At 42.1% G+C, this 20,871-nt stretch overlaps 1 protein-coding gene across 2 annotated transcripts in view; it reads right to left on the bottom strand.

The window, feature by feature from the left end:
* The window catches only part of NDST2 (N-deacetylase and N-sulfotransferase 2), a 126,132-nt gene extending 111,076 nt beyond the window's left edge, over positions 1–15,056 (bottom strand). For both annotated transcript variants that reach the window (XR_011559155.1, XM_070752103.1), the window contains exon 1: positions 14,668–15,056. The gene's annotated coding sequence lies outside the window, so the exon portion shown is untranslated. The remainder of the gene's footprint in view (positions 1–14,667) is intronic.
* Positions 15,057–20,871: the final 5,815 nt, after the last annotated feature.

Here is a 20,871-nt window from a genome sequence, read left to right as displayed (position 1 = left end):
TTTAATAATGGGGTTTTTAGTGTTTTTAAAATTATTAGATTTGTTTTTACATTGTTCTTGTTATCTACGGAGAGGGGCGGCATACAAATCTAATAAATAATAATAATAATAATTGGTGCTTGGGAAGCGCCCGACTGGTGATTAAATACGAAATCCAGCATAGTGATCTTGTTTGCTGTGTTGTACTGACATAATAATAATAATAATACAGTGATCCCTCGATTATCGCGAGGGTTCCGTTCCAAGACCCCTCGCGATAATCGATTTTTCGCGATGTAGGGTTGCGGAAGTAAAAACACCATCTGCGCATGCGCGCCCTTTTTTTCATGGCCGCGCATGCGCAGATGGTGGAGTTTGCGTGGGCGGCGGGGAAGACCCAGGGAAGGTTCCTTCGGCCGCCCAGCAGCTGATCTGCTCGGTAGTGCAGCAGCAGCGAGCAGACGAAGATCGGTGTTTCCCCGCCGCCCATGCAAAGGGGAAACCTTCCCTGGGTCTTCCTCGCTGATGCCCCCCGCTCGCCCGCCTGCCCACCGCCCACCAGCAAGAGGGGGAGAGATAGAGAAAGAGAGAGAAGGAAAGAAAGAGATGAGAGAGGGAGGAAGAGAGTGTGAGAGAGGAAGAAGAGAGAAAGAGAGAGAGAAAGAAAGATGAGAAAGGAAGGGAGTGACGTCATCGGGTGGGAAAAATCACGATATAGCGTTTCGCGAAGAACGAGATTGCGAAAATCGAGGGATCACTGTAATAATAATAATAATAAGCATAATAATTATTATTATTATTATTATTACTACTATAATTTGTTCTTATTTAATTACCCAATTATCTTATTGCTTAAGCCTAGACTGAATTTATGCATGATAAAGAAAAAAGAAAGAAAAGAAAAAGAAAAAGGTAAAAGAAAAGGAAGGAAAAAAAAGAAAGAAAGAACTATTGGTCAACTATTTCTGTTGGCTCACGCATTTAAGCGAACTAAAAACTTCAACCAATGTTAAGCATGTTTATTAATTTTGTTTATTTTAATTGTTTATTTCATAAAGTCTATTTTTAAAACAATAAAAAATAAAATTAGTTCCAGTCAAGGAACTTCTACAGAGGAATCATTGAGTCTGTCATCTGCACCTCTATAACTGTCTGGTTTGGTGCTGCAACCCAACAGGACCGACACAGACTTCAGAGGAGAATCAGAACTGCAGAAAAAACAATTGCTGCCAACCTGCCTTCCATTGAGGACCTGTATACTGCACGAGTCAAAAAGAGGGCGGGGAAAATATTTACTGACCCCTCACATCCTGGACACAAATTGTTTCAACTCCTACCCTCAAAACGTTGCTACAGAGCACTGCACACCAAGACAACTAGACACAAGAACAGTTTTTTTCCGAACGCCATCACTCTACTAAACAAATAATTCCCTCAACACTGTCAGACTTTCTACTAAATCTGCACTTCTATTCTACTAGTTTTTCTCATCATTCCTATCACCCATTTCCTCCCATGTTGACTGTATGACTGTAACTTGTTGCGTATATCCTAAGATTTTTATTAATATTGCTTCTTCATTGCTTATTTGACCCCTATGACAATCATTAAGTGTCGTACCACATGATTCTTGACAAATGTATATTTTATTTTATGTACGCTGAGAGCATATGCACCAAGACAAATTCCTTGTGTGTCCAATCACACTTGGCCAATAAAAATTCTATTCTATTCTATTCTGTTAGCTAGTGAGGGACATGCAGGTTTGAGCTGCCACTCAAGTCTGTGCCAGAAGACCACTAAGGGACTTTGAAAGTGGCCTTTTCCCATGTTCTATGAAACATCTTTTGATTCGAGAACTGCCATGCCGACTTTTTAACTTTCTCAAAAGTCCTTAAAATCTGTCTTTGCATTGGGATAGAGAGAGGCCCAGTGAAGGAAGATGTTGTGGTCTGCATTGGGGAAATTTAATTGTGTTTTTTGAGTTTACTGGTTTTATTGTTTTGTTTCTATTGTTTATACATATTGTTTTATCCTTCGGTTATGAGTCACCCAAAGTTGGTTTCTTTAAAAAAAACACCCTATCCTGCCATTATTATTGTGGTTATAAATAACTCAAGGAGCAAACATACCTAATATTCCTTCCACATGCTTTCCCCACAACAATCCTCTGAGGTGGACCAGCATGAGAGAGAGTAAGATTAGATTAGATTTATTGGATTTATATGCCGCCACCTCTCCGCAAACTCGGGGCGGCTCACAACAATAATAAAAACAGTACATAGCAACAAATCCAATTCCCACCAATCTAATTACAATTTTAAATTAAAAAATTCATAAAACAACCCAAATACAGTGATACCTCGTCTTACAAACTTAATTGGTTCCGGGAAGAGGTTCTTAAGGTGAAAAGTTTGTAAGACGAAACAATGTTTCCCATAGGAATCAATGGAAAAGCGATTAATGCGTGCAAGCCCAAAACTCACCCCTTTTGCCAGGCGAAGCGCCCATTTTTGCGCTGCTGGGATTCCCCTGAGGCTCCCCTCCGTGGGAAACCCCACCTCTGGACCTCTGTGTTTTTGCGATGCTACGATTTCACTGAGGCTCCCCTTGCTGGGAAACCCCACCTCCGAAATTCCATTGCCAGCGAAGCGCCCGTTTTTGCACTGCTGGGATTCCCCTGCAGCATCACAAAAACATGGAAGTCCGGAGGTGGGGTTTCCCATGGAGGGGAGTCTCAGGGGAATCCCAGCAGCGCAAAAACAGGTGCTTTACTGGCAACGGAAGTCTGGAGGTGGGGCATCCCAGTGGCAGCGGTGGGTTTGTAAGGTAAAAATAGTTTGTAAGAAGAGGCAAAAAAATCTTAAACCCCGGGTTTGTATCTCGAAAAGTTTGTATGACAAGGCGTTTGTAAGATGAGGTATCACTGTATATGTAAAAAACAGGCACACAGTCAATCAATCAAACAGCAAAACAACATGGGCAAGGGGGAGATGTTTTAGTTTTCCCATGCTTGATGACAGAGGTGGGTTTTAAGGAGTTTACGAAAGGCAGGGAGGGTGGGGGCAATCCTAATCTCAGGAGGGAGCTGGTTCCAGAGGGTTGGAGCCCCCACAGAGAAGGCTCTTCCCCTGGGTCCCGCCAGATGACATTGTTTATTCGACGGGACCTGAAGAAGGCCGACTCTGTGGGACCTAACCGGTCGCTGGGATTCGTGCGGCAGGAGGCGGTCCCGAAGATATTCTGGTCCGGTGCCATGAAGGGCTTTATAGGTCATAACCAACACTTTGAATTGTGACCGGAAACTGATCGGCAACCAATGCAGACTGCGGAGTGTTGGTGTAATATGGGCATACTTAGAGAAGCCCATAATTGCTCTCGCAGCTGCATTCTGCACGATCTGAAGTTGACAGGCCCAAGGTGACCTGGCTAGTTTTGATGGCTAACGCAGGACTACAACTCACGAACTCCTGGTTTCTAGCATGATGCTTTCATTACTAGATCAAACTGGCTGGCTATATACATATTTTAAATAAATAAATCTTAGCATACCTCTTTTACAATGCTTGTAAATAGCAGTGACGATAAAATGAGGAAATGTGCATTGGAATGTCACAACGCACCTTCCTTTTTTTTTGTTCTTGGGTCACAACATCACACAAATATTTGTGCCACAATTCCTGTTTCATCACTCACTCCCATGTGGACCCCTGTGATTGCACAAATATTTGTTCTCCGTGTGGATAGATAAACAGTGAATAAATAAATCTTTTTAAAACCTTTGTACTCCTAAATCCATGCATCTACATGTCCACAAGCACTGGGATACATTTTTTATATTTATTTATAATTATGCTTTTTTCCCCTCTCTCCTGTTTTGTGACCTTTGGGGGGGGGGGGGAAGGCATAAACTCACTGTTGTTTTAGAAGAGTAATTTCTGCCACAGCTCCCTTTCTGTTTCCTCTTTGATACATGCAATTCATTAACTGCATAAAAAATAGAAACAATGCAAGTAAAATTAGGCGATCTTAATTGGGACCAGATTACTTATGGGACCGTCTCCTGCCGCATGAATCCCAGCGACTGGTTAATTTTATTTATTTATTTATTAATTTAATTTATTAATTTAATTTAATTTAATTTAATTTAATTTAATTTAATTTAATTTAATTTAATTTAATTTAATTTAATTTAATTTAATTTAATTTAATTTAATTTAATTTAATTTATTTATTTATTTATTTATTTAATTTATTTATTTAATTTATTGGATTTGTATGCCGCCCCTCTCCGTAGACTCAGGGCGGCTAACAACAGTAACAAAAAACAGCATGTAAATCCAATACTAAAACAACTAAAAAACCCTTATTGTAAAACCAAACATCCATACATACAAACATACCATACATGAATTGTAAAGGCCTAGGGGGAAAGAATATCTCAGTTCCCCCATGCCTGACGGCAGAGGTGGGTTTTAAGGAGCTTACGAAAGGCAAGGAGGGTGGGGGCAATTCTAAACTCCGAGGGGGAGTTGGTTCCAGAGGGCCGGGGCCGCCACAAATTGTTGGTCCCAGAGGCGGCCTTCTCCAGGTCCCATCAACTAGACCAGTGTTTTTCAACCAGTGTGCCGTGGCACACTAGTGTGCCGCGAGACATGGTCAGGTGTGCCGCGAAGCTCAGCAAGAGAGATAAAAAGAGAGAGAGAAAGAAAGCAAGAGAGAGAAAGAGAGAGAGAGAAAGAAAGCAAGAGAGAAAGAGAGAAAGGAAGCAAGAGAGAAAGAGAGAGAGAGAAAGAAAGCAAGAGATATAAAAAGAGAGAGAGAAAGAAAGCAAGAGAGAGAAAGAGAGAGAGAGAAAGAAAGCAAGAGAGAAAGAGAGAGGAAGGAAGCAAGAGAGAAAGAGAGAGAAAGAAAGCAAGAGAGAGAGAAAGAAAGCAAGAGAGAAAGAGAAAGAGAGAAAGGAAGCAAGAGAGAAAGAGAGAGAGAGAAAGAAAGCAAGAGAGAGAGAGAAAGAAAGCAAGAGAGAAAGAGAAAGCGAGGCAGGGAAGGAGGGAGAGATAGAAAGAGAGCAAAAAAGGGGAAGGAAGGGAGAAAGAAAGAGGGATGGAGAGAGAGAGGAAGGAAGGGAGAGAGTTTTTTTGTCCAAACTTTTTTAGTCCCCCCACTCCCCTCCGCTCAATGTGCCCCATGATTTTGTATATGTAATAAATGTGCCGCAGCTCAAAAAAGGTTGAAAATCACTGAACTAGACAATGTCCTTTGGTGAGACCTAGGGAAAGAGCCTTCTGTGGGGGGGGGGCAGCCCTCTGGAATCAGCTCCCCCTGGTACTGCCCCCACCCTCCTTGCCTTTCGTAAGTCTAAAGACTCACCTATGCCGCCAAGCTTGGGGTTATTAGATTCTCCCCCCTAGCCGATGAATGTATAGTGTGTTTGTTGATTGAATGTTTATGTATGTATTTTAATTGGTTTTTAGTTTTTTAGTTGCAACTGAATTTTAATTATTTGGATTTAGATATATGTTGTCTTTTTTATATGTTGTAAGCCGCCCCGAGTCCTAAGAGAGGGGCGGCATATAAATCCAATAAACTTAAAATCGTATTTAATTTTGGTATTCCTTGCAAGTACAGTGAAACCTCGTCTTACAAACTTAATTGGTTCCGGGACGAAGTTCTTAAGGTGAAAAGTTTGTAAGACGAAACAATGTTTCTCATAGGAATCAATGGAAAAGCAATTAATGCATGCAAGCCCAAAATTCACCCCTTGTGCCAGCTGAAGTGCCCATTTTTGTGCTGCTGGGATTCCCCTGAGGATACCCTCCATGGGAAACCCCACCTCCGGACTTCTGTTGCCAGAAAAGCGCCCGTTTTGCGCTGCTGGGATTCACCTGCTGGGATTCCCCTGCAGCATCACAAAAACACGGAAGTCCAGAGGTGGGGTTTCCCATGGAGGGGAGCCTCACTGGAATCCCAGCAGCACAAAAACGGGTGCTTCGCTGGCAACAGAAGTCCGGAGGCGAGGCATCCCAGCGGCGGCAGAGGGTTTGTAAGGTGAAAATAGTTTGTAAGAAGAGGCAAAAAAATCTTAAACCCCGGGTTTGTATCTCGTAAAGTTTGTATGACGAGGCGTTTGTAAGACGAGGTATCACTGTATTTTAATTGGTTTTTAGTTTTTTAGTTGTAACTGAATTTTAATTATTTGGATTTAGATATATGTTGTCTTTTTTATATGTTGTAAGCCGCCCCGAGTCCTAGAAGAGGGGAGGCATATAAATCCAATAAACTTAAACTTAAAATCGTATTTAATTTTGGTATTCCTTGCAAGCCCATTCAGGGGAAACAGTAGCATTGGAATAAAATAAGCACATGTTAGGGAGGAAAATACTACTGTATATTTAACGCAACTATCCTGGGGAAAAAACCAGCCCATAGGACATATTCATGTAAAGTAACACTTTTTACATTTTCATTTTCTTGAGATATTTCAACTCAATTATTTCCATCCCAATAACTTTTCAAGTAATTTACTTGTTGAAGTAAAGAATGTGAAAAGCTTTTTCAGAGTTAACCTACCAGAAAATCTGCATTTACTTTAATTGGAGGGCAGGAAGTATTTTTTGTGCTTGCTGGAGTGAAAGTCCCCAAGCGGCATTTGGATTCAGCTGGCTCTGCAAAGGGTTGTGTTTCATATATATCACTTGTCCCAGTCATAATGTTATGAGGCACCAAATGGAATTTCACACGATTATTCTAACGATGGTCAATTATAAATCAGCTACATCACATTTTTATGTTTACCTAATTATAAAGTAGTAGACAACCAATATTTTGTAAAATGCAATGGCAATTAAGAATCTGCTATAATTTGAATATCCAAAAGGAGAGCCAAATTCACATTAACATTGCTGATCTGTAATGTAAAACATCATGCCTTTCCCTCTTGCATTTGCACAATAAAATTCAGTCATATTTCTCCCCAATCTATAAGTTAAGGATACCACAAAATAACATCTCAACATATTTCAGAGACATATTATATATATATATATATATATATATATATATATATATATATATATATATATATATGTTTTCGTAAATTTTCACGGGTATATATATGTAGATTGTTCTGAGTTCGGGTTTTGCCCTGTGTAATATTTTGCATGTCTATGCGACGTTTCGGCGAAATCACATTCACCAAATGTAAAATACAACAACACAAAGATTGGAACTTCAGCCTGATGATGGTGAATGTGATTTCGCCGAAACGTCGCATAGACATGCAAAATATTACACAGGGCAAAACCCGAACTCAGAACAATCTACATATATATATATATATATATTCAATATATTCAAAGCAGCACGAAGCTAACAACTTCAGCCAGCTGATGGTGAATGTGATTTCACTGAAACGTCGCATAGAAACTCAAAATATTACACGGGGTAAAACCCGAACATAGAACAATCTACATATGTGTATGTATGTATGTATGTATGTGTGTGTGTGTGTGTATCTATCTATCTATCTGTTTGTCTGTCTGTCTGTAGATTGTTCTGAGTTCGGGTTTTACCCCGTGTAATGTTTAGAGTATCTATGTGACGTTTCGGTGAAATCACATTCACCATCATCAGGCTGAAGTTGTTAGCTTCGTGCTGCTTTGAATATACATATATGTATATATATACATGTTCTGCCGGCGTGTCTCAACTGCCCGTAATTACAGGGTAATTAGTCCAGGAAGACACACACCACAGGATAAAAGGAAAACCCAAAGGTTTTTATAAACAGAAAACCAGAAACAGCTCCCCTTTTAAATGTCAAAGGGATTTTCTGGTACACACAAGGCACAGGTTAAATGCAGTCCAATTGCTCATCCAATAAGTGGGAAATTGAGTCCAATTCTAAAGTCCAGAGAGTCCACACACACAATCCTGAAGAGCAAAACCCATGATCTTGATGAAACAATGAATCAGATAAACTGCCATGAGGCTAAAACACCAGGCTGCACTTTTATCTGTAGCACTTATTACAGCAACCCCACCCAACCACAGGTGGCCTCATTTTCTCTTGTAATAATCCTTCAGTTGTTATCTCCTATGCATCATTCTACGCATGCATGGATGTGTCATTAATTCTTGTTCAGAATCCAGGGATGATACAGATGACTGATCTCCTTCTGGGCTGTCTGCCAAACTCCCCTCCTCCCTGTCACTCAGGCTTCCTTGGTCAGAGGAGACTGTTGTGGTTAGCTCTGGCCCAGCTCCTTCTATAGAAGGAAGGCAGCTTAGGTCTCGCAGTGTTCGCCTTAGAACAAGGACAGAAACACCAGCCTGAAGATGATGAGTGGGACCTCATCGAAACGTCGCCAGAAATTTCCAAATCCTACACGGGAAGAAACCCGAATATACCAAGACCGTCATACCTGTACCCGTGAAAATCTACGAAAACATATATATATATATATATATAAATATAATTTAGAAATATGTATGTTTGGGAATAGCGTATATATTGTCCCTATGACAATCATTAAGTGTTGCACCACATGATTCTTGACAAATGCATCTTTTTCTTTTATGTACGCTGAGAGCACATGCAACAAGACTTGTGTGTCCAATCACACTTGGCCAATAAAAATTCTATTCTATTCTATTCTATTCTATTCAACACTATTTTTCTCTTAGAATGACAGTGTCCCATATTTAGCTTTCTCTCATGTATCTAACATATGCATTTATCCAACTTGTTTAGACTGCTTGAAAATTTACCACTTATCTGAAGTTTCTTAAAATATTCATGCAAAAAAAGGACCTGCTTTTTCAATTAAAAGGCTATTTCTGTCCTTTTGTGACTCATTTTCCTCTTAAAATGAAGGTAAGTGAACGGACAGAATTTTCAGTGGAGATACAAAACACTAGAAACTATCTCACAGTATTGATTAGAACGTAATATCTTAACTCATCAAAATAACAGAAATAAATTAGCAAATGGGAAATAACAGAGGAAGCAGACACAATTTCTGGATACACAGAAATTAAAGACATACAAACTTATTAAATTAAGTTAGAATTTTCAAGTTATCTGATATAGCTATTTTAAAAATGCACAGAAAGCCACAAAGAAAAACAATTACAAACATTTTTCAAACAGAATGATATCTGTTATATTATATTATATTATATTAGGGACCATGGGACAACTATTGATAAAAAGAATGAGAAGACAAAAAATATCCTATATAAGAGTAATGCCAAAGTAGAAGAAATGATACCAATAAGCCATTAAAACTAAGGTTAGTCAACTCAGTTCACATTTTACTATGTTTGGAGTCTTTAGTGGTTTGCTGGTTAATAGAAACATAGAAACATAGAAGACTGACAGCAGAAAAAGACCTCATGGTCCATCTACAGTTTGCCCTTATACTATTTCCTGTATTTTATCTTACAATGGATATATGTTTATCCCAGGCATGTTTAAATTCAGTTACTGTGGATTTACCAACCACGTCTGCTGGAAGTTTGTTCCAAGGATCTACTACTCTTTCAGTAAAATAATATTTTCTCATGTTGCCTTTGATCTTTCCCCCAACTAACTTCAGATTGTGTCCCCTTCTTCTTGTGTTCACTTTCCTATTAAAAACACTTCCCTCCTGAACCTTATTTAACCCTTTAACATATTTAAATGTTTCGATCATGTCCCCCCTTTTCCTTCTGTCCTCGAGTCTATACAGATTGAGTTCATAATGAAATTAAGTTTTCCCTCCTGTCTAATGTGATCAAGCTACAAATTAAAATAACAGACCAGAGTACCGTACTTATTTAAAGCATAAACTCGTCTACCAATGGTCTCGTAGACTTCAGTGATGGAGATCCAATAGCATCAGATTGATAAGCCCTTAGTAGGGAAAGACATTTAGAATTGCAATTTGCCTTTTATTACAGAATATTCACTGAAAATATTGACAGCTTGTTTTCTTTCAATCTGCTGTATGACAGTGATGGTGGCAAAGAATATTCCGCCACCACTTGAAGTGCCAAAAAATTTTCTGAATAATTCAGGTTTTCTGTGATTTGTGTCCAATTCTAAAAATTCAGGAATTTTTGGGGCATGTTGTAACATCTTTCTGAATGTTTTCTGAATAAAACTGCCCACATATTCTGCATTTTATACTGCTAATAATGATTCATAACAGCTGCCTTTGAAAACTGGAAATTCTCTAGATCTATAGACTTCAATTCCCAGAATTCCTACAGCCACTGCTGAGAATTTTGGGAATCAAAATCCATCCATTTTAAAGTACCAGGTTTGAGGAAGACACCATCCACAATCCAAAAATCTATTTATAATACTACTGCATGTGGTTTGATGTCAATGAATGAATCTTACTTTGTAAAAATGCACAAGTGGCCATCTCCTTAAGAAAGCCAGGACTATCTCGTTTTGATGAATATTGTTATCAACTCATGAATCCCAGGAGATCAATTTGGCTCTGTTCAGAGTAGCTCACTTCTCTTGCGTCCCTTCATTAGCTGTGATCAACAGGTAATATCTGTTTCTTTTTACATCACTGTTGCCATAATAGTTTCTGAAGTCCCTTGCTCTAGCCACATAAATCTTAATAGCTGTTAATCGGTCATACATATTCCCTTTTCTAGAAACAATATTCCACAGTAATTTATGGCTATTTGGGTCTAAAACAAGAAAGGTGCTGCCCCTGCCATCATCATCTTATTTCAAAGGCATATTTTTTTGAGACCACCTGGTTACTGTATGAGCCCAGGAAAAATTCACGAGGGGCTTGGTTGTCACGCTCATGCCAGAATCAAAGAACCTTTTCAGATATGGATCATAATAGTTGCACAACCCAGATACTCAACAATAAAAGGCCCTACTATTCCAACTACAAGATAGAAGCCTCAAAGAAACGTCTATTACAACAATCAGTACGCTGATGATACCCAGCTGTACATCTCCACCCCATGAACAGTCAATGAAGCAGTGGAAGTAATGTGCCGGTGCCTGGAGGCTGTTGGGGCCTGGATGGGTGTCAACAGACTCAAACTCAACCCGGATAAGACGGAGTGGCTGTGGGTTTTGCCTCCCAACGACAACTTCATCTGTCCTTCCATTACCCTGGGGGGGTAAGTATTGACCCCCCTCAGAGAGGGTCCGCAACTTGGGCGTCCTCCTCGATCCACAGCTCACATTAGAGAAACATCTATCAGCTGTGGCGAGGGGGGCGTTTGCCCAGGTTCACCTGATGCACCAGTTGCGGCCCTATCTAGATCGGGACTCACTGCTCACAGTCACTCATGCCCTCATCACTTCGAGGCTCAACTACTGTAATGCTCTCTACATGGGGCTACCTTTGAAGAATGTTCGGAAACTTCAGATTGTGCAGAATGCAGCTGCGAGAGCAATCATGGGCTTCTCTAAGTATGCCCATGTTACTCCAACACTCCGCAGTCTGCACTGGTTGCCGATCAGTTTCCGGTCACAATTCAAAGTGTTGGTTATGACCTATAAAGCCCTACATGGCATCGGATCAGAATATCTCTGGGACCGCCTTCTGCCGCACGAATCCCAGCGACTGGTTAGGTCCCACAGAGTGGGCCTTCTCCGGGTCCTGTCGACTAAACAATGTCATCTGGCAGGACCCAGGGGAAGAGCCTTCTCTGTGGTGGCTCCGACCCTCTGGAACCACCTCCCCCCAGAGATTAGGATTGCCCCCACCCTCCTTGCCTTTCAGAAACTCCTTAAAACCCACCTCTGCCGTTAGGCATGGGGGAATTGAAACATCTCCCCCTTGCCCATGTAGTTTCTGTGTATGATTCGACTGTGTGCTTGTTTTTTATATATTGGGGTTTCTTTTGGATTTTTTAACCTAAAACTGTAATTTAGATTGCTAAATACAGTATTAGATTTGTTACTATGTATTGTTTTTTACCATTGTTGTGAGCCGCCCCGAGTCTACGGAGAGGGGCAGCATACAAATCCAATAAATCTAATCTAATCTAATTTTTAGATAGATGATATTAATTTGTTGCACAAAACAATTTTGTCGCATTAGAACCTAACCAATATATTATGGCAAAAACCTTCATGTTATGACTGAGTGATCACCCTGCACCCCCCCATCTTTAATAAGAAAGCAGAAGAAAACAAAGTAATGAGATCAGGGAGAAATAAATTGCAAAAAGTAGTCTAATAGTGTTAAAGCCTAAATATAGATACAGTTATTAAAAGAAGAGTCTTGGGGAAATTTTAAATTGCTGAAATACAATTTAGAAATAAATTCAGAAATAAGATCTAAGACTTGAATCAAAGAAAAAATGTTTTATCTCATTGTGCTGTTATTAACTTTCCGAACCCAGGACCGTTTCATTATCAACAACACTGACACCAACAAGTCTACGTTTGAGCTTTTCCAAATTATACCACCTGTCAAACTAAGGGATAAGATTTCTTGTGTCGGAAATGAATGTTTTTTTATCTCTGAAGATGCAATAGAAGTGGTGCTTTTGAATGACACGGAGTTTCAAGATCAAATTCTGTGAGATTTGATACTGATTTTTCTTTGGTGCTTCTAATAAATGATGTGTACCTAAAAAGAGTGCACATAAGGAAATATATCATGGCCCTCAAAAACAGTGTAAGCCTAGAGTAAGGGTAGGTAGGCAAAGTTGGCTCTTCTATGATTTGTGAACTTCAACTCCCAGAATTCCTCATCTAATCATGCTAGCTCAGGAATTCTGGGAGTTGAAGTCTACATGTCATAGAAGAGTCAACTTTGCCTAGCCTTGGCCTACTACAATGACTGCCAAAATGATGACATGGTGCCCTGCCATTGTATATGATGCAACTATATAACTGTGTTGTGACACGTGTGTCATAATGTCCCCTCTCCTTTGCCCTACTGTGGAGGCCCATGAATAGCTAACTCTAGACAGCTACTGTTTAAATCCATGGCACTTTTGCTTTGAAGTCCACTACAAGGTTCTGCCCTGTTTCCTTGCATTCTGCAATACTTATTCACATGAATGAGATCACCTGGCATATGAGCTAAGAACTCAACATTATGCTGATGAGATCCATTTTTTTTTCTCTCAGATGAGAGAGTAGGTGTGCTCAGTGAGTGCTTGTAATGGATAGGCTATGTGCCAATAAGTTAATGAAATGGAAGTGTTGAGGTTCATCTACCTCAAGGAGTCATCCCGTTCTCTAAAAGAACAAGTGTGCAATTGGGTGTTCCTTGACCCAGCTTTGTTCTCTGAAACATACAGATTCACAAACTATGCTAGATACAAAAGTAATTCATTTTGATCTAGCATGATATGTGAAGCCAGCCATCAGCTTGCAAACCATGATTTCGTAGTACAATAGCCCAACAAACCATGAACTGACAAAACATGATAAAAAGAAATGTGTTTTTACATGATCAAGATGGTACATATGCAAGTAATCTAGCTGTACTTCGTTTTCATTTTCTCACTTCATTTTTCATGATTTTTAAAAATCATTCTTAGAACCTACAAGATAATATTGGCACAAATTATGTATAGCAGTACTTGGAAGATGGTACTTCAGAAATTGAAATTAAGTTTTAATATAGTGTTAAGATTACCAAGTAGTAGTAACACTGTGATCTTTTAAAGCGATGGCCCTTCAACCATTCAATTTTCTCTAAATTCTGCATGGTTCAGACACTGTACTGATATTTTTTTGTGCAGAAACAGAAAATAAACTATTCAACTCAAGTCATTGAAAAAAACAACTATATTTCTATATATTCAGTGCAACACTTTCCAACAGCAGCTCTTTCAAATTTCCACCAGACTTAATACCAAATATTGAGTGGATGTAACATGGATCTTTTTTTTGTGCACCTCCCTTCCTATTCTACTACTGAGCAATGCTTCTTCCTCACTTAACTATGTGGTTCTTTGCCACTGGTATTTGTCCCCCATTCATGAAACCAAATCAAATTCCACATCAATTGTCACTTCCCTCAATGCAAAGTGTGTTTTCAGGCTTCAGCCCCCCAAAATTCAGATATTTACGCTTGTGCACGTACATTGAGTAGCGCCCTCAGGGGGAAAAAAGCAGCCCTTAAGTTACTCCCCCTTGTAGCCCCTTCCAAATCACCAAACTCTCCTAAGAGCCGGTGAACAGAGGGCAAAGCGACCGCCCATTGCAACAGAACCACACCATCATTCTAGCCTAAGTTAAAGGGATGAAAGAGACAATAGGCAACGTTGTGGGACCCCGTGAGGTGAAGACACAACATTTGAGGGGGGGGATGCTTGGGAACCGCACCCCCCAACTCGGGGCGCCGGGCAAGGCACGGAGAGAAGGAAAGCCGCAAAGAAAGAGCGGGGAATTCCGCACTTGGTACTCTCTGGAGTAGCGTCCCGCACTGAGATCCATTCCCGCCAGAGCCCCCAAGGCAGGTGGGGGGTTGCCGGGGCTGCTATCGCTGCCATATTGGGGGGGGGGGTGTGAGAGTGAGGACAATCAACAGGGGCGCTTCTAATCCCCCCCCGAACCCCTCGGCCTGATCAATCCTGGATCGATGGCTGAAGAGCTCCGTGGAAGGAGCGTGGCCGCCGCCTCGTCTCCAGCAGCTCCGGGAGGCGTCCGCTGCAGCCGTCCCCTTGCCTCTCTCGCCCGCCGGCGCGGCGGCTTACCTTCCCCGACGACGCGCGGGCAGGCGCCGGCGAGGCGCTCCCCCTGCCGCGCTCTCCACCCGGCGGCTCGGCTCTGTCTCTGCTCCGTCCCTCTGGGCCGCGCCGGGAGCGCCTTGGTCCGGCCGGAGCCGCCGGCGGGCTCCCTTGGCTGAGCCCCAGCTCAGCTCTCGTGGCCCGCAGCGTCAGACCGCCGCCATCTTCCGCTCGGAGGAAGCGGCGAGCCGAGGCAGCCCAGGCCAGGGAGGCGGAGAGCGCCGCCTGTCCGTCCGCCCAGTCCCGCCTCTGCCAGGCTGAGGCCGCCGCCGCCGCCTCCGAGGGGAAGGGGGAGCCGCAGACGACGAGGGCGAGAGCGCTGCCTCCCCGTCCCCCTTCTCGGCTGCCAGGCCGCCGGGCCCTCTCGGGAAGGGAAAGCCATTTAAGCCTCCCAAACGGGCCGCGCTTTATGTCGCCGCCCGACCGTCACAGAGGAGCTTTGAGGTCGGCCGGCCTGGGTCGCCGAGGCCTGGCTGGGTGACCCAGCGTTCATGAGGGGCCTGGACAAGCTGTGCCCCTTTCCAGAAGCCCCGAAATGGGAAGCGCCTCAGGCACCCGACCTCAAAGAACGACTGTGGGGAGCAGATATTAACTTTTTTTAAAAGGGGGGGGGGAAGAAAACTGAATAGAAATAGAAATATATATATATTTGTGTGTCACGTGTTGTTTTTTTTTTTGCTGGATTTGAAAATCAAGGGAGACTAGGAGATATATATATTTATTTATATATACTTATATATATATATAAGGCCGAAATAGATCTATTCTAGTCTCCCTTAATTTTCAAATTCAGCTTAAACATGTGACATATATATATATATATATACAGTATATATACAGTATATATACAGTATATATATATATATATATATAGAGAGAGAGAGAGATGGATAGATACACACACTGCTCAAAAAAATAAAGGGAACACAACACAATATAACTTCAAGTAAATCAAACGTCTGTGAAATCAAACTGTCCACTTAGGGAGCAACACTGATTGACAATCAATTTCACATGCTATTGTGCACATTCAACTTTGCACAGAACAAAGGTATTCCCTTTATTTTTCCCTTTATACATTCAATACAGAGTCGGTGAAAACCAAAACTATTGTTTCTTTAATATCTGGAGTGATTTTTTAAAAAGACTTTGGGTTAGTGCAACATTCAGGCCCTTTGGATATTTGGGCTTGTGATAAGACTGCTAAATGTTTGTTTGTTTATTGATTGATTGGATTTATCTGTCGCCCAATTCCATTCGGACTCTGAGTGGCTTACAATAATGACAATAAATGCCAACAATGTAAAATAAGTAAGAACAATAAATATGATAAAACAGTATAAAATACATTATAATCTCAAAAAGCCATACATACACTCACTCACACATGGTCCCAGGCCTGCCGGAAAAGCCAGTTCTTGAAGGTTTTCCGGAGGTCCGGTAGGGTGGGGATAACACGGATCTCCAGAGGCAGTTGGTTCCAAAGTGTCGGAGCCACCACAAAGAAGGCCCTTCCCCGAGGTCCCGCTAAACGACATTTTTTTTGGCAGACGGGACCTGGCAATATATAAACTAGCTGACAATGAATGTAGGTATGTATTGAAGCACTATAGCTTTAAGAGTTAGTGTTGGGAATTGCCATAGGAGAGAGCCAGAAGCGTGATTCCCTCTCTCTTGTTTTTCTGCTCATTTTTATGCTGATTCATTTATTTATTGTTTATTTATTTATTTATTGGATTTGTATGCCGCCCCTCTCCGGAGACTCGGGGCAGCTAACAGCAATAATACGACAGCATATAATAATAATCCAATACTAAAAACAATTAAAAACCCATTATAATAAAAACCAAACATACATACAGATATACCATGAATAAAATTGTAAAGGCTTAGGGGGAAAGGGTATCTCAATTCCCCCATGCCTGACGGCAGAGGTGGGTTTTAAGTAGCTTACGAAAGGCAAGGAGGGTGGGGGCAATTCTAATCTCTGGGGGGAGTTGGTTTCAGAGGGTCGGGGCCGCCACAGAGCAGGCTCTTCCCCTGGGTCCCGCCAAGCGGCATTGTTTAGTTGACGGGACCCAGAGAAGACTCACTCTGTGGGACCTAACTGGTCGCTGGGATTCGTGCAGCAGAAGGCGGTCCTGGAGATAATCTGGTCCGGTGCCAACACTTTGAATTGTGACCGGAAACTGATCGGCAACCAATGCAGACTGCGGAGCGTTGGTTTAACATGGGCATTGTGACTGCTGTAGTAAGAACTATATGTTTGATGATAGTTTATGTACTTGTAATATTGTATATGTATTGAGAGTTATTGACTGATTTAATTGCACAACTGGATTATTTAACTTGATTACGACATTTGCTGGATATTATTTCGTACACTTTAACGTATCTGTTTTGAATGACTGAACTATTACTCATATCTCCTGACTATCTGCTGGGTATCTGCTAGACTCCCACATTTTCCTTTGCACATGTGCATCCTTGATAACTCAGGGGTCACTCTGTACACTCCTTAACAATATTAACTGCAGGCAGAAAGGCAGTTGTGCTGCGTCATCTTCTTTCTGACCCTTTTCTGCTTTCCTCTCAGCATGCCATATAATTAGTCATTCTATAAATATTCTTAATAATACAACTCTCAATAGCCTCATGGAACAGTCCAGAGGACTTTAAATGAATCAAACTATCTAGGATAATTTACAGATTTCTGTTTTGAATATGTGATACAATATGGTTTTTTTTGCTTTCAGTTTAATTGCATCAACACTATCCAGTTGTACACCATTGGTGAATCTGGTGGGTTGGCTAAGAATTTCATACATACTGCATTCCCAAATACAGTGTTCCCTCGATTTTTGCGGGTTCGAACTTCGCGAATAGCCTATACCACGGTTTTTCAAAAAATATTAATAAAAAAAAAATTTGCAGGTTTTTTTCTATACCACGGTTTTTCCCACCCGATGACATCATACGTCATTGCCAAACTAATAATTTTTGCAAACAAATAACAAAAGAAATAATTATTGTTAATAAATAATTATGTTTATAAATATCAGGATCACTAAGTGTCTTATTCAATGGTGAGTACCAGTAATAATGGTGAGTAAATGGGAAATGGGAATTTAGGGGTTTAAAGTGTTAAGGCAAGGCTTGTGATACTGTCCATAGCCAAAAATGGTGTATTTATTTCCGCATCTCTACTTCGCGGAAATTCAACTTTCGCGGGCGGTCTCGGAACGCATCCCCCGCGAAAATCGAGGGAACACTGTATATCAGTTGCTACCTTTATCTACAAGAAGTGAAGGGCTACCAAAATTTTACTACCACACTGTGGGCGTGGCTTATGAAGGACGCGCTGCATTTTCTTTCAACATCTTTCAGCGCAAGTTGGGTGCTCTGGGGTGGAGCTCCATTTTTGCTACCCCACTGTGCCCCCCCCCCCAATCGAGGCAATAGCCCATTCCTGGCTACCAGCAGCAGAATGTAATTTGTGTAATTTGTAATTTGAGCTGAGTTTGGTTAGTTTCTCCTGTCAGAAGTTAACATTCTGGACCGTTTTCCCAAATAGTGCAATTTTGGGTGAAATGTGTAAACATCATTTATAGAAACATAGCAGACTGATGGCAGAAAAAGACCTCATGGTCCATCTAGTCTGCCCTTATACTGTTTCCTGTATTTTATCTTACAATGGATATATGTTTATCCCAGGCATGTTTAAATTCAGTTACTGTGGATTTACTAACCACGTCTGCTGGAAGTTTGTTCCAAGCATCTACTACTCTTTCAGTGAAATAATATTTTCTCACGTTGCTTTTGATCTTTCCCCCAACTAACCTCAGACTGTGTCCCCTTGTTCTTGTGTTCACTTTCCTATTAAAAACACTTCCCTCCTGAACCTTATTTAACCCTTTAACATGTTTAAATGTTTCGACCATGTCCCCCCTTTCCCTTCTGTCCTCCAGACCAGTGTTTCCCAACCGGTGTGCCGCGGCACACTGGTGTGCCGTGAGACATGGTCAGGTGTGCCGCGAAGAAATAAGCTCAGCTTCTGATCTCGCAACTTTTTGCGAAGAGAAAAAAGTTGTGAGACCGGAAGCTGAGCTTGCTTCTTTGCGCCTTCCAAGTTTTCCAGCAGCTGCGGCGCCCCGCCCGGCTGGAGCTTCCCTGTCAGCAGGTGAGCTTTGGGGCTTGGTGGGAGGGCAGCGGCAGCGGGAGGGCGGCGCGCAGCGGGAGGGTGATGGCGGCGGCAGCGGCAGCGGGCAGGAGCCATGCCGTGGGGCGGTGGCAGGGTGGTCCCTCTCTCTCTCCCCCTCTCTTGCTTTCTCTTTCTCTCCCCCCCTCTCCCTCTCTCTTTCTCCCAGTAGCCGTGGGGCGACGTCTGGGTGATCAGCTGTGAGGCGGAGCTACGGAACAGAGGAACAGAGGCACCGACGGCGGCGGCTGGAAATGCTGGAATTGCGTGGCTGGCACTTGCCTGCTGGCTGGACCAGGACGGAGGCTCAAGCCCCACGTCCATGCCCAGCGCAATGCCAGAAATGTACGGCGTTTAGCCACCGCCGTCTGTGCCTCCATTCTGGAGCTCCGCTTCACAGCTGATCACCCTGCCGTCGCCCCACGGCTACTGGGAGAAAGAGAGAGGGAGAGAGGGGGGAGAGAAAGAGAAAGCAAGAGAGGGAGAGAGAGAAAGAGAGAGGAAGAGAGGGGGAGAGAAAGAGAGAGAAAGATATAGCAAGAGGGAGAGAGAGAAAGAGGGAGAGAGGGGGAGAGAAAGAGAGAAAGAGATAGCAAGAGAGGTAGAGAGAGGAAGAGAGGGGGGATAGAAAGAGAAAGAAAGAGATAGCAAGAGAGGGAGAGAGAGAAGGAGAGAGGGAGAGAGGGGGGAGAGAAAGAGATAGCAAGAGAGGAGAGAGAGAGGGAGAGAGGGGGAGAGAGAGAAAGAGAGCAAGAGGGAGAGAAAGAGAGAGGGAGAGGGGGGAGAGAAAGAAGGAGAGAGGGGGTAGAGAAAGAGAGAAAGCAAAAGAGAGAGAGAAAGAGAGATAGCAAGAGAGAGGGAGAGAGAGGGGGGAGAGAAAGAGAGAAAGCAAAAGAGAGAGAGAAAGAGAGATAGCAAGAGAGAGAAAGAGAGGGAGAGAGAGAAAGAGAAAGAGAAAGACAGCAAGAGAGAGAAAGCAAGAGAGAGAAAGAGGGGGGAAGGAGGGTGAGGGAAAGACAGAGAGGGAAGGAGGGCAAAAAAGAGAGGAAGGAAGGGAGAAACAAAGAGAGATGGAGAGAGAGGGGAAAGAAAGAGGAGGGAAGGGAGAGAGAGAGAGAAAGAGGGAGAGAGAAAAATAGAGCGAAAGGGAGGAAGAGAGATATTTTTTGTCCAAACTTTTTTTTACACACACACACCCCGACCCCCCGACCCCGCTCAATGTTCCCCAGGATTTTGTAAATGTGAATAATGTGCCGTGGCTCAAAAAAGGTTGGGAAACACTGCTCCAGACTATACAGATTGAGTTCATGAAGTCTTTCCTGATACGTTTTATGCTTAAGACCTTCCACCATTCTTGTAGCCCGTCTTTGGACCCGTTCAATTTTGTCAATATCTTTTTGTAGGTGAGGTCTCCAGAACTGAACACAGTATTCCAAATGTGGTCTCACCAGCGCTCTATATAAGGGGATCACAATCTCCCTCTTCCTGCTTGTTATACCTCTAGCTATGCAGCCAAGCATCCTACTTGCTTTTCCTACTGCCCGACCACACTGTTCACCCATTTTCAGATTGTCAGAAATCACTACCCCTAAATCCTTCTCTTCTGAAGTTTTTGCTAACACATTTATGTGGAAGATTTGTAGCTTATGGCATTCACTAACATAGAAAAAATGTAATTTAATTTATTTGACTTCTGTGCTGCCCAATCCCAGTAGGATTCACTAATGTGAGTTTGTCAGTTTGGTTGACTAGATAATCAGCTGTTTATTTGGATTAGGGACAATTTTGGAGCATTCTGAAAATAGGCAAATGTTGTTTGGGTCAAAAAGGAATTTTGACCTTGTTGTTTAGTGGACCAGTTTTCTCTTCTTGATTTTAACAAGAGACTTCCTGCCCGCACTCAAAATGCTGAAAGAAGGTACTTCCTCTTGTCCTCTATTATAGTGATAATTTATTAAAGTTGTATGTTTACT

This window comes from Erythrolamprus reginae, chromosome 5 (genome assembly GCF_031021105.1).
Source record: "Erythrolamprus reginae isolate rEryReg1 chromosome 5, rEryReg1.hap1, whole genome shotgun sequence".
In the NCBI taxonomy this organism is placed as follows: Eukaryota; Metazoa; Chordata; class Lepidosauria; order Squamata; family Dipsadidae; genus Erythrolamprus; species Erythrolamprus reginae.
The sequence above is the reverse complement of the archived record's forward strand: the minus strand, read 5'-3'. Positions and strand labels throughout refer to the sequence as shown.